Here is a 12,456-nt window from a genome sequence, read left to right as displayed (position 1 = left end):
ATTTTGGTATGCTGTCACTTTAAGAAAATGAAGAATTGAAAGGAATTTAAATGGTAAAGCAAGATTATAGTGCTTCTGCTTTAATTTAGGTACTAAAGACTTTATCTTCTGTTATAAGCTTTGCAGAACTTGTCCATGATTTTATTCATTTATTCAGTTACTCATGTCTTAGAGAAATCAGGCTACATATATGCCCATGTATTTGCTGTTCATCTCTTTTCATGAGGTTGGTGAATATTATTTTAGTTTCACATTCAGTGATTTCAAGTTTGTAAAATAAGGGTTTAGTCATCATACTAAAAAATGCTCATTCTCTTTATCAAGATGAACTTTGAGGCCAAGAGGGTTAAGGTGAGTCACAAAAGCAGCATTCAGCCTAAGAGTTAAGTCTAAATAGGGACATATTACTGCAAATTTTAAAATACCATTATCAGGAATCCAGATATGGCCTAGATAATCTCGATATCTTTTTTTTCTTTTTTTTTGTAAATCAACTATGATTTTTAAAAATGCAAAAGAAATACACAATTACTATCTCCAATAAATTGCATATATACCCAGAGCTAGATTAAAAAAATATTCTATTCCTCAAACAAATTCACATTCATGCTTCATGATAATCCTGGTTTCTGATCATCTTTGGGGGACATTTTGTTTAAACTTGGAGCTCCCATAACCTCATTTCCCCCATTAAAACAAAGACAACAGAAGCTCAAAAAGATGAAGGAAAGTAGTTTGACTAATGTCAGCTAGTAGATGACAGAGCAACAAAACATCTCTACTCTTCTGAACACAGTAAAATGTCATCAATGCATGAGACCCGGACTTGGAACCTAGAGCCTGGAGACCAGAGGAGAGATTTTTCTACAATTTATCTTTTGATAGAGAAGGAAGCCAGGAATGAGCATCAAAAAAATTTCCTAAGTCAAATTCCCCTTGTTCCCAGTCATAATACCTAGCCCAGGGGTCTGACCCATCCCAGCGTTTCTTCTTTCACGGATGACTCATTTTGCCTTGACTAGTAGAAAATAACGGTTTCTTTGTTCTAGCCAAGACACAAAAAGGGGGTACTGAAGTAAAGTGGAAAGTCGCAAAAGAAAGGAGAAATGTTTGCCAGGTCACTTGTGATCGGTCTATCTCCTAAACCCCAAGCCAAAACAATCCAGATTGCCACAACAGTTTTCTGCTAAGGGAAATCTTTTATATGGACAGCCTGCCAAAATTATACAAATTCAATCAATTTAGTTAACTAGCTGACTGATGAAAATAATGAAATATCAATACAATTGAGGCTGTCCTAAAAAGAACAGAACGTACATTCAACACAGGGACAGGAAAACGGAAGTAATATCAAGGCCTGTAACTTGCCTTGTAGTCTTGGGCTGGCAGCATTGCTTGGGAGCTTGTTAAAAATGCAGGATCTCAGGCTATCATCCAGGTTTGCAGAATCAGCATGTGCATTTTAACATGATTCCCCGGGCAGTTTATATGCACATTAAAGTTTGAGAAGCATTGATTTAGAACACCAAGAGAAAGGCTGTTTCAGGAAGTCTAAAGGTTGGCCATCAGAAGAGGATAGATGGTCCTACCCTTTTATTTTTCTACTTTCGCCCATAATTTTTCAATCTTCAAGAGAGGAGCCCCTTGGGTGGCTGTTTCTGTGACTCATAACGTTCATGAAACATTGAAAGTACTCTGCTCTTCAGTAGGGCCTGCTGCTCCAACTCTCCATTTGAAACGGTTATTTTATTGCAATTCTCTGGACAACCTAGTGAAGCAGAAAGCCCCGCACACCTTTTATTTTTCTCAACATTTCTTACTGTCAAAAATGTCACCACAGTCAGTTCTTGATTAAAAACTACTAAAGGAGTAAAGAATGGCATTAAGGGGTTCATAAAAATACCTTTTAGTCATGATTTTAACCATTCAGGTCATCCTAATCCTTCTCTGCCTTTATAAGGATTTGTTAATAATTAGTAAAATTTACAGACTTTTTAAGTTTTGCCTCTTTCCTCTTCTGCTATCGACATGTCCAATCCATTTGCTGAAAGATGATGGAATTAATGATTAGGAGGATAAGCTAAAATATTAAGGATTCCAGGTCTGGTTAACTGAGAAGAGTTGATAATTATCATTGCCACTAATACTTATTGGGTTCACTCTGTGCAGGCACCATGCTGAGGGCTGAGTATTTATTAACAGACATAAACTATATCTGTCTGATACTGCTCAGGACTCACCGTAAACTGACGGTTCTGAAAACTGGATGGTTGGACAATGCTAGGTTTTCTTTCAGTTTAATAACTCACTGTCTAAGGATGTATTTCTCTAGCATCTGTGTGTCTTTCTACATCGTGAAAACCATGTCTATTAGATGCATTTTTTTCCTAACTGAAAGGGATGCATATTAATAGTTAATCAAATCCCACAATTTAAAATTTGACATAAGGAGTTCCCATCATGGCTCAGTGGAAACAAATTTGACTAGCATCCATGAGGATGCAGGTTTGATCCCTGGCCTCGTTCAGTGGGTTTAGGATCCAGTGTTGCCCTGAGCTGTGGTATCGGTCAAAGACAGACACAACTCAGATCTGGAGTTGCTGTGGCTGTGGCGTAGGACAGCAGCTACATCTGTGATTCACCCCCTAGCCTGGGAACTCCCATATACCACCCTAAAAATACAACAACAACAAAAAATTGACATTAAAAACTTACCATGTTATAAACACACATTATTAATGAGCTGTCTCATTGCTTTTCGCAACAGAGCCTTGATAGCTCTGGAATAAGTATTAATTGTTTGAAAGTGTAAAATCTGTAATTAACATTGAATATTTTGATTGTACATAAACAGGAAATAGAGTTGTTCTTCTGAAAATCAGTCAATGTTTTTTTGTTCCTTAAAAAAATGTCAGAAATTTTTCATCTGTAATGTTATTTAGAAAAAAAGCTAAAAGTGTTTGATTTTGAGAGCTTTTAACCCACATACAAATTAAGATGGTTTGAAAATCAATTTAACTGATAGCATTAAGGTATAAGCTGAAAACCAGATTTATTGTCATTTAACAATTTTTTGTTTATCATTTAAAAAATAATATATATTTTTAATATAATTAAAAAATATTTCCATTTTTTTTACCCATGAGCCAGATTTAAAAAGTAACAAAATCAGCTAATGCATGCTGTAGATAAAATATACATTAAAACAATTTTCAGATAATTTCTATAGTAACTGATCATCTTGGCACTCTGAAAATAAATTCCAGTTTGGTATATGTTACCTATAACCCAGCAGTTGTCAATCATAAAATTTATTACAAAGTTACAGAGCCACTATCTCCTTTGCTTTTTACTACCAAAGAACCTGAACTAGGTGCCTGGAACTGACGTTCCAGACTTAGGACTAAAAGTCCCACGTCCCCACCCACCCTGTTCCCACCACCCCATGCTTTTTCTTCCTTCTATGCAACGAGATCAATAAATAACCCAAACAAAGAGCACAGCTATGAGCTAGCAGATGAAATTGTTCTGCTGGAGAGGTAATGAGTCAAGGTTAGAGCTGATTCCCTCCCACCTGAAAGGATATTTTTCTCATTTTTAATGTAACTAAGTGCTAGAGACTGAATGTTGATATCCCTACCTCTGCCAAATTTACTCGTTGAAATCCTAACCCCCAAGGTGACTGTACCAGGAGTGAGACCTTTGGGAAGTGATTAGGTCATGAGAGCAGAGGCCTCCTGCATGGGATTAGTGCTTTAATAAAGGAGACCCCAGAGAGCACCCTTCCCCTTCTGCCATATGAAGACCCAGGGAGAAGATGGCCAGCTATGAGCCAGAAAGCAGGCTCTCACCAGACACAGAATCTGATGGCACCTTGACCTTGAACTCAAGACCTCTCAGCCTCCAAAACTGTGAGAAATCGATTTGTGTTGTTCATAAGCCACCCAGTCTATGGTCTTCTGTTACAGCAGCCTGAGCCAATACACAAAATAATAAAAGACAGATTTTTATGCAGAGAGGAGATTGTCTGTCCGCCACTTGTCAGGAATGCATTCATTTTACATATAAAGACAGACCAGTATTTATTCTTTAAAAAGAACATAGACATGAAGCAAAGGGTGGATCATTGTCTTTTCAAGACACGTAGGGTGCTGAGTCCTCTTGCAGGTTAAGATCATTGTAACTACCATTTACTTGGTGCCTGTGTGTTCTGGTCACAAGATTAGGTTTATTATTAACACATGCCGTCCTCATGTTAAGTCAGTGAATATGTATTATGACATTCATTCCACAGATGAGGAAAATGAGACTCCAAAATTTGAAGTAGCTTGCCCAACTTTCCAGGAAAATGAGAGAGCCAGAATGTGATGACAGGTCTGCATGAAACTCTTGAGTGTGTCTCTGATGGAGAAAGCAAAGGGGGAGCGATTTATATAACATGTGCCATTTGACCAAATTATCCCGTTAAATAGTCTTGAAAAGCCGATTAAAACTGCTGATTGATCTGTTGAAAAGTATTATACCTGGGGAGAACAATCAGCCAAGTAAACAAGATGTTCTGATGAACAATTGCCCTCACATGTAATGATTACTCTTATTTTGAAAGGCAGGTGATGATAACTCTGTAAGAAACCTCGTAGTGGTTTATTTTAAATTAACCTCCTCCTGTTTCCTATTTGGAAAACGATATCCTTATTTATCATTCTGGAGCTGTTTGCAGGCCTCTCCTTCTAATGTTTATTACTAGGAATTGTTTTGTGATGGCTGATTGCCCCAAATCAAGGATGGCAAGATAATCCTGCCTTCGGTTAAAACCACTTGGGGGATTGACAGAAGTCAGTGGGATAAACCAAAAAGCAAACACCTCATGTGTAAATAGTGGCACCATATAGATGTTTAATTTGTCTTATTTAAACATAATAAAAATATACTCATTTATAAAAGTCTTAATTATATTTAGTGGGAAGGCATATGGCAAAAGCATTTTTAGAACACAGGCTTCTTTTGTTAACCTAAATCCACTTACATCTTGGGTAATATTTTTAATAATTTACTACTTTTACCTATTAGCTCCATTGTAAATCATTATACAAACCTAGCACATATTCTTAAGATATCATAAGCTGATGAACTTGAAAATACATAATCTAGTTCAGCCTTATTATAGAAAGTGAATACAGAGATGATAAATAGCTGTTAATGGTTGGTATTTGGGGGTTGAGAGGCATTTGACTCCGTGGCAAATACTTATTCTAGCAAACCATACTGTGTCTCTGAAATGGCAAGAATTGTCATTTTTACTTAGGTAAAACTTGTTATCTGTTGGGGTAAGATTTCATGACATGAAACTTACATACAATTGTCTTTCCAATTTCAAGAAATTGGAAATTCTTGAATTTCAAGGAAATGGGAAGTGTGTCATACAGTTTTGATTTGCCACAATGCTTAACTCATTTCAGTGGAGTTTTACATGTTGTTGGTTTGTGGATTTTACCCAACCCCTCCCATGAACATTATCACAGTTAAGACTGATAGGAAATGTTGGTCTGTGAATGATTTTTCTTTTTCTTTTTCTTTTTTTTTTTTTTTTTAGCCCATAGAAAATATACTCCTACATACAGTGGAAATCTAACCTCATTTTTTTTACATCTGATATCAAACTAGTATTTTGTGATCCTTCACGGGGAAAAAAAAATTCTCCAGTAGTCCTCATAAATAGGATTAAAAACATTTTGAGTTGATGATTCTTTGGTTTCTTGAACATCAGCATGACACACACACACTAGGATATTTTTCTAAAGTGTTTTGCATCAGTGACGATCAACTCACTTAAATACGGTAGTCTTACATGAAAAACCAACATTTTCTTCCTCCTTCAGTAGACTATGGAGAGAAACAGAAAACCTGTACTATCCACTAATACTTGTTCTTAAATGGCTTATGGACTTTCAAGTTAGCACGTTCCCAAAGCAAATGGAATTGGGGAAGGGATGGCTTGACACCTTAGCTGTTACTACTCTCCTGTCAGCTGTCACTGCAGCCTGAAGTGTCCAGGCAAACGAGAGCCACAATTCGCTGGAGTCTAGTCACTGCCAGCCTGGGTGAGGAGGGCAGGAAAAGATTGTGTTACTGAGTGACAGCTGACTCTTTCCAAGAGAATTAGCTATCTAATTCCTCTAATGAAAATGTACCTTTTATATAAAATTGGAAGAGGAATAAAAATGGAAATAGAATTGGAGCTTTTACCAAGACTCAACAAGCTTCCTGATTCTGATGCTAAAGCAATTTTTAAAAAGACTTAACTATCTCTACATCCTTTGATCCAGTGGAAGCTTTAAAATTTCTGTGCATGAAGTTATAAAGGCTCAGCCCTCCTTGCTAACTCTGTGTTAAGCATTCCTAATCCAAACCACGGAAAACCTAACTGCTATCCAATTGTGCTTCTCAGAAGTGATTTCTTACCTTATTTCTTCCTCCTTTTGTCACTCAGTATCTCACACTGAACTTCACAGGAAGTCTTACAAAGAGGGACCCAGAGTCACCTATAAACTCGATGACTAGCATCATGAAAGCACTCACTGTCTTCCCTGCTTAGTATTTGAGAGTTAAACTAGGTGACATTTAGTCTTTCTTGCCCCAGTGTCCTGTGAGATTCAAAGTTTAACTGTTATAATTACATGCATATTCACTCTGGCTCTTAAAATCCAATCTGCCCCCTGCTTGTGATCTTCTTCCTTTCAACATGCGAGACATGTCTCTCTCTCTCTCTCTTCAATATGTCACACCGTATGGGTCTGATGAAGGACCAAGTTATTTTCCACACTTCATGCTGGTACATACAGTGAATGTAACCATCCTGATTCACAAATGCAAACATTATACTGCCCAGTAGAAAGATCAAGCTCTTCGCTTTAAACACTGCTCCTCACCAACAATAAAAACACAAAATCCTGACTAATCTTCCAGAGAAATACATCCTTTTCTTTCTGACTTGGAGAAACATATTCCATGTTCAATTTCTTTATCTGATTCTTTTCTACTGCTCTGTATTCTAAGAAGTTGTTCCCATGGGGGCATCATTGGGAATTTTGTTTTAAATATTGTATTTCTTCCAGATTAAACCACTACTTGAGCTGGGAGTTATTTTCCATCGTCTTGCATCTTCACACTTCAGTATATAGGAATTGAAAAGATTGTAGGATTAGAGTCACTAATGAGGCTTTTTCTCCTTTCTTAAATATACTCCAGGGGGCTATAGGTTCCAATAGTGGGAATCTCTTATTAAAATTACCTGTAGTTCCCATCCTCTGAAGGCAACAATCAGAAGAGTAAGATCCCCCATCATCTTCTTGCCTTCCCCACAGATTTGAGGATATATTGTTCTATTTATGTTGTTAACATCAAGCTGGGGAATTCTATCAGGGGTGTGAGCTGGGAGTATTGACCCAGGAGTGGGGATCCACTCTAATTACTACCTTCTTAGAACAAGAATTGAAGATAATTACTTATCTCCTTTCCAATTAAAAAACTTAGTTCTCTTTAGTCCTGTAATACCATAAGGCCTCATATGGGCTGGTGGAATCTTATTGTTAACTGCTCCCCACTCTATCCATCTGCATTTATACTAAATAATATGCTTACAGAAATAGGTAAAACTTTAATCCCTTGTTCCTTTATCACTTTGTATAAAAGTGTTGCAATTTACATTTGCTAAATAGTGAAATAGCAGGTCCTTAAGGCTTTTTTTTTTTTTTAATTTTGGAAGATTGATAGTCTCAGTTTTCTTTTTTTTTTTTTTTAATCATCTTTCTGTAATTGCATGGAAAGGACTATGTTTGCCTCTAGAGCAGAGATATTACCTTTTTAAATCTTCATGTCCTCAAGTTCTGCTATAGTTCATGCTAAACACTCAATAGAAAGAGTAACAAAGCTGGAATTTGTCAGGATGGAAAAATAAAACAAAATATGCTAAAGAAACCTTGTTCCAAACACTGCTGGTTGTTTGTTCAACATCAGTTCATCTCCCCAATTCCAACCACACACACCAACTTCTTCTTTTCTCCAGATACCTACCTTTCTCTGCAGTCATGTACTTAAAGGAAACTCATTCCAACTCCAGTCTCAGTGGTAGTTCCTAACTGGTCTAAGATAAACAGGATGATCTCAATGCTTTGCCAATGTTAAGTTTAAGCATGACCACGTAATACGCATCTGGCTAATGAGCTAGACATCTGCAAGGAGTATTGTTTTCCTCCTGAAAGCTGTACATGCAAAAGGTGGCCCCGTTTTTCTGCCCCTGGTCATGGTGATATCTGGAGATTTCATGAAGACATGGTTGATATCTCCAGATATAGCCAGATGACCATTTTGAACCCTGACAGAATCTGGCCATAAGAGAATCCAAGGCACAGAAGAGTTCAGAGCTGGCCCCTGACTATACCATGCCTCAGGGCTGCCCAGTATCTGAACTTTTTGCTACAAGAGGTAATTAATGTCCTTATTGTTTAAGCTACGTTGAATCAAGGTTTTCTATTACTTGAAGCTGTAATCATCCTGATAAAAAATTATTCCATGTTTCTTTCTTTCTATAAAGTCTAAAAACAAGATTTTAAACAGTCTATTGAGACCTCCCTTGGGGTCTAAGTCTTACAGAAAGTTAAGAGGAAAAGTGATGAGGGAGTCAGAATTAGATTATATTTGCCTAAACAGATACAAACAAAATATTTAGTTTAAAATGTTCTCACAATTCCAAAATATTGGCTTTAAAGAACAGCAAGAAAAATTCCTCTTTTTCCCCCTGATGTTCATAACTCTTTGTCAAAGACCATGAGAATGTGGAATGAACACAGGAATAAGGAATGATGGAATCTTCCAGTCCCCATTGCCCACTACCATATATGTGTGTATCCCATTCCAGCATGGAGAATCAGGAAGGCTTGCTATGTATACTACAAGGACAAGCATTTTATTTTTGCCTTTCTTTATGCTGTCACTCATATGGGGAGACTATCCTTGGGTAAACACCCTTCAGTTCTCATGTGAAAAAAGGAGATCTGTATCACTTTACCTTAAAACATAGAGCAGAAAGAACTTGATGCAATTCCACATCTAGTTTTGCAAATCTGCTGGCATGAGGAGTCTTCGTAATGGATTTGGATGTGTCCTAGAGTTTATTGTGCCAATATCAATTGAATTAAGACTTTAAACCTTTTCAGGGAACTTCCCATCCTTCATTTCAAATGAATGCACAGACTGCTTTCAGCTACTAAAGTGCTGGCCCTGAAATGAAAAATGAATACCTCTCAGCTAAGGTGGATTGCAGAAAACCACAACATCAGATTTTGATCAGGATCCAAAAAAAAAAAAAAAATTAGTGTAAACAATGATTTCCACTCTTTCCAGAATTTTACAGTGGGCCGTAGTGGAAAGAATGCTGGTTTCCGACAGGAGTCCAAGATTCTAGATTTTTGTTTTGTCCCTGTCACTCTATTCCATTGTAACTAGGCATGTAATTTCCCCTCTTGAATTTCAGTTTCTTAATCTTTGAAATGACAAAGATTGGTTGTGCCAAATAGTTTCTAAAAATATTGCCAGAAAAAGCAATGTGATAGGAGTTCCTGTAGCGGTTGAGCTGGTTAAGAACCAAACTAATTATCTATGTGGATGTGGGTTTGATCCCTGGCCTCAGTCAGTGGGTAAAGGATTCACTATTGCCCCAAGCTGTAGCATAGATCACAGGTGTGGCTCGGATCCAGTGTTGCTATGGCCGTGGCATTGGCTGGCTCCAATTGGACCCCTAGCCCTGGAACTTCCATATGCAGCAGATGCAGACCAAGTAAATAAATAAATAAATAAATAAATAAATGTCAAGGTTATAAACACCAAAAGTATGACACGAATACCACGTACCATTAGTATTATTCCACCTCTTTTTTTTTCTGAGGAGATTTGAGAACATGTCCAAATTGACAGCCTTCTGAAGGGTCGAGATGCCAAACTTTGGTGAGAAGGTAACTGGGCTTCTGTATGGACCCCTAGGTGTATGTTTCCCAAGTATTATTAGTCTTTTGTCTTTTTAGGGCTGCACCCATGGCATATGGAGGTTCCAAAGCTAGGGGTCGAATCAGAGCTGTAGCTGCTGGACTATACCACAGACGTAGCAATGCGGGATCTGAGCCACATCTGTGACCTACACCACAGCTCACAGCAATCCTTAACCCATTGAGTGAGGCCAGGGATTGAACCCACGTCCTCATGGCTAGTAGTCATATTCATTAACCACTGAGCCTCGATGGGAAGTCCCCCAAGCATTATTAGATTCATAACCTCTTTTTTTTTTTTCTTTTAAAGTCAAAATGGTCTTAATTCATCAAAAGCCTATTAGGTTCTTATTATATCCTGATCCAGTTCAGGCTTTAAGATACAAAGACATGTAAGAAGTCAGGGCAAGGGACCAACAAGAAAATATAAACATAAAGCAGTAAGTAGGAAGACAGTGGGTTGAGCAGACAACTATGAGAAATCAGGGACAATACCTGTTCCAATCTGAGGTTCTTGATCTCAAATGCTGAGAAACAGTGTCATCTCATTTCTTCCTAATAACTGCTTCGAATGGATCACCTCAGATGTCCCAGTACAGTCAGTGGGAATCCCAGCACAGCCTTCCAAAGTTCTACAGATTCCTCTCACCCTCAGAAGGTTTTAAAACAGATGCAGGAGGAAGCTCAGCAAATGATTAATTTTCATCTCAACTTTCATTATGTTGATAGCATTTCTGAGGGCAAGGGATCCACAGAGCCCTCCAAATGCCAGAAGGAGAATGAGGTTGCTGGCCGAGGGTGTGCCGCAGAGGTTAGGAGGTTATGGCTCAACTCCTTCTCTTCCCTCCTGAGAATTCTGCAGATAGCGTGTTTTATGGGAGTCTTTAGTTGGAAGAGAAGTTGAGACAAGGAGAAGGAGCCTCATCTGCAAAAAATTCTAATCATGGGAAGAGGTGAAAGGGAAGAGGTAATAAAATTAAGAATCCTGATTTATAGTTTGCTAAATAACCACTTATAGGTTAAAAACAATTACTTGTCACTTTAAATAAATATGTCACTTTATAATTAGTAGACTTAAAATCAAAGGAGAAGTAATAGAGGGCTTCTTTTTACCATCCACTCCTGGAGTCTCCACTAATATGTGGCAGTGGAGTTGAAAGTAAATCCACAGACGCTTGTGTCCCATCTGACCTGCTGATGATATCATTATGGCAAATTTCATGCTATTATCTTAGAGGTTTATCCACCTTCTGGACCTAAAATCAGAGAATGAATACCAACTTTTATTTATTTATTTTTTATGTCTTTTTGCTATTTCTTGGGCCGCTCCCACAGCATATGGAGGTTCCCAGGCTAGGGGTCCAATCGGAGCTGTAGCCACTGGCCTACGCCAGAGCCACAGCAACGCGGGATCCGAGCCGCGTCTGCAACCTACACCACAGCTCACGGCAACGCCGGATCGTCAACCCACTGAGCAAGGGCAGGGATCGAACCCGCAACCTCATGGTTCCTAGTCGGATTCGTTAACCACTGCGCCACGACGGGAACTCCGAATACCATCTTTTAAATATTGGACTTGACAAAAATTTAATCTACCATTTTGGAGAGCTCACAAAATTTAACTGTGGCATAAATAGTGAATGAAATTTTACAGACAGATTATGTGACTGGTGACCCTAAGCTAACCTTCTGTGGGACCCAGGGGCTTCCTTCCCACACTGGGGTCGCTCCCTCCAGGTTTCAGCCATCAAATCCTTGTGTCCACGATGGGAGGGGCGGCACCAGGCACCATGTGTCTTGGAAACTCAGTGATTGTTCTCTCTCCTATGGTGCTCAGGTTACTATTGCTGCATAACCAGCTCTCCCCACATTTAGCAGCTTCAAATGATTGCTTTATTTTGCTCACAGTTTGGTGTATCAGGAATTTGTAAACTCTTAGCTGGGCAGTTCTGGCCGAGGGTTTCTCACGAGATTGCAGTCAGATGTTGGTTACTGCCGTAGTCATCTGAGGGCTCCAGGGGACTGGCTGTCCAAGACAGTGCACTCACAGGGCTGGCAGTCAAAGCAGACTATTGTCTGGAACTCAGCTGGACTGTTGACCAGAATGGCTACATTGAGCTCTTCAGTATGGCAGTCTCAGGACCATTGTTTTCTTCTTAAGAAAAAAAAAAATCATTGAAGTACAGTTGATATGCAATGTTGTTTTCATTTCTACTTTACAGCAAATTGATTCAGTTATATGTACATCCATTCTTTTTCATATTCTTTTCCGTTATGGTGTATCACAGGATATTGAATATAGTTCCTTGTGCTGTACAGTAGGATCTTGTTTATCCATTCAGTATGTAATAGTTTGCACTGCTAATCCCAGACTCTTAATCCTTCCCTCCTATACCCCCTCCCCTTTAGCAACCAC

The 12,456-nt window shown here is 38.5% G+C and overlaps 1 long non-coding RNA gene across 1 annotated transcript; it reads right to left on the bottom strand.

Annotated features, from left to right (window-relative positions):
* Positions 3,445–12,188, bottom strand: LOC102162725. Its single transcript, XR_001300633.2, has 5 exons — positions 11,727–12,188; positions 11,154–11,296; positions 10,536–10,977; positions 9,068–9,279; positions 3,445–4,401 (listed from the first exon to the last, which is right to left on the bottom strand). It is a non-coding gene; the product is annotated as an uncharacterized LOC102162725 (long non-coding RNA).

Source organism: Sus scrofa, chromosome 13 (genome assembly GCF_000003025.6).
Source record: "Sus scrofa isolate TJ Tabasco breed Duroc chromosome 13, Sscrofa11.1, whole genome shotgun sequence".
Classification (NCBI taxonomy): domain Eukaryota; kingdom Metazoa; phylum Chordata; class Mammalia; order Artiodactyla; family Suidae; genus Sus; species Sus scrofa.
The sequence above is the reverse complement of the archived record's forward strand: the minus strand, read 5'-3'. Positions and strand labels throughout refer to the sequence as shown.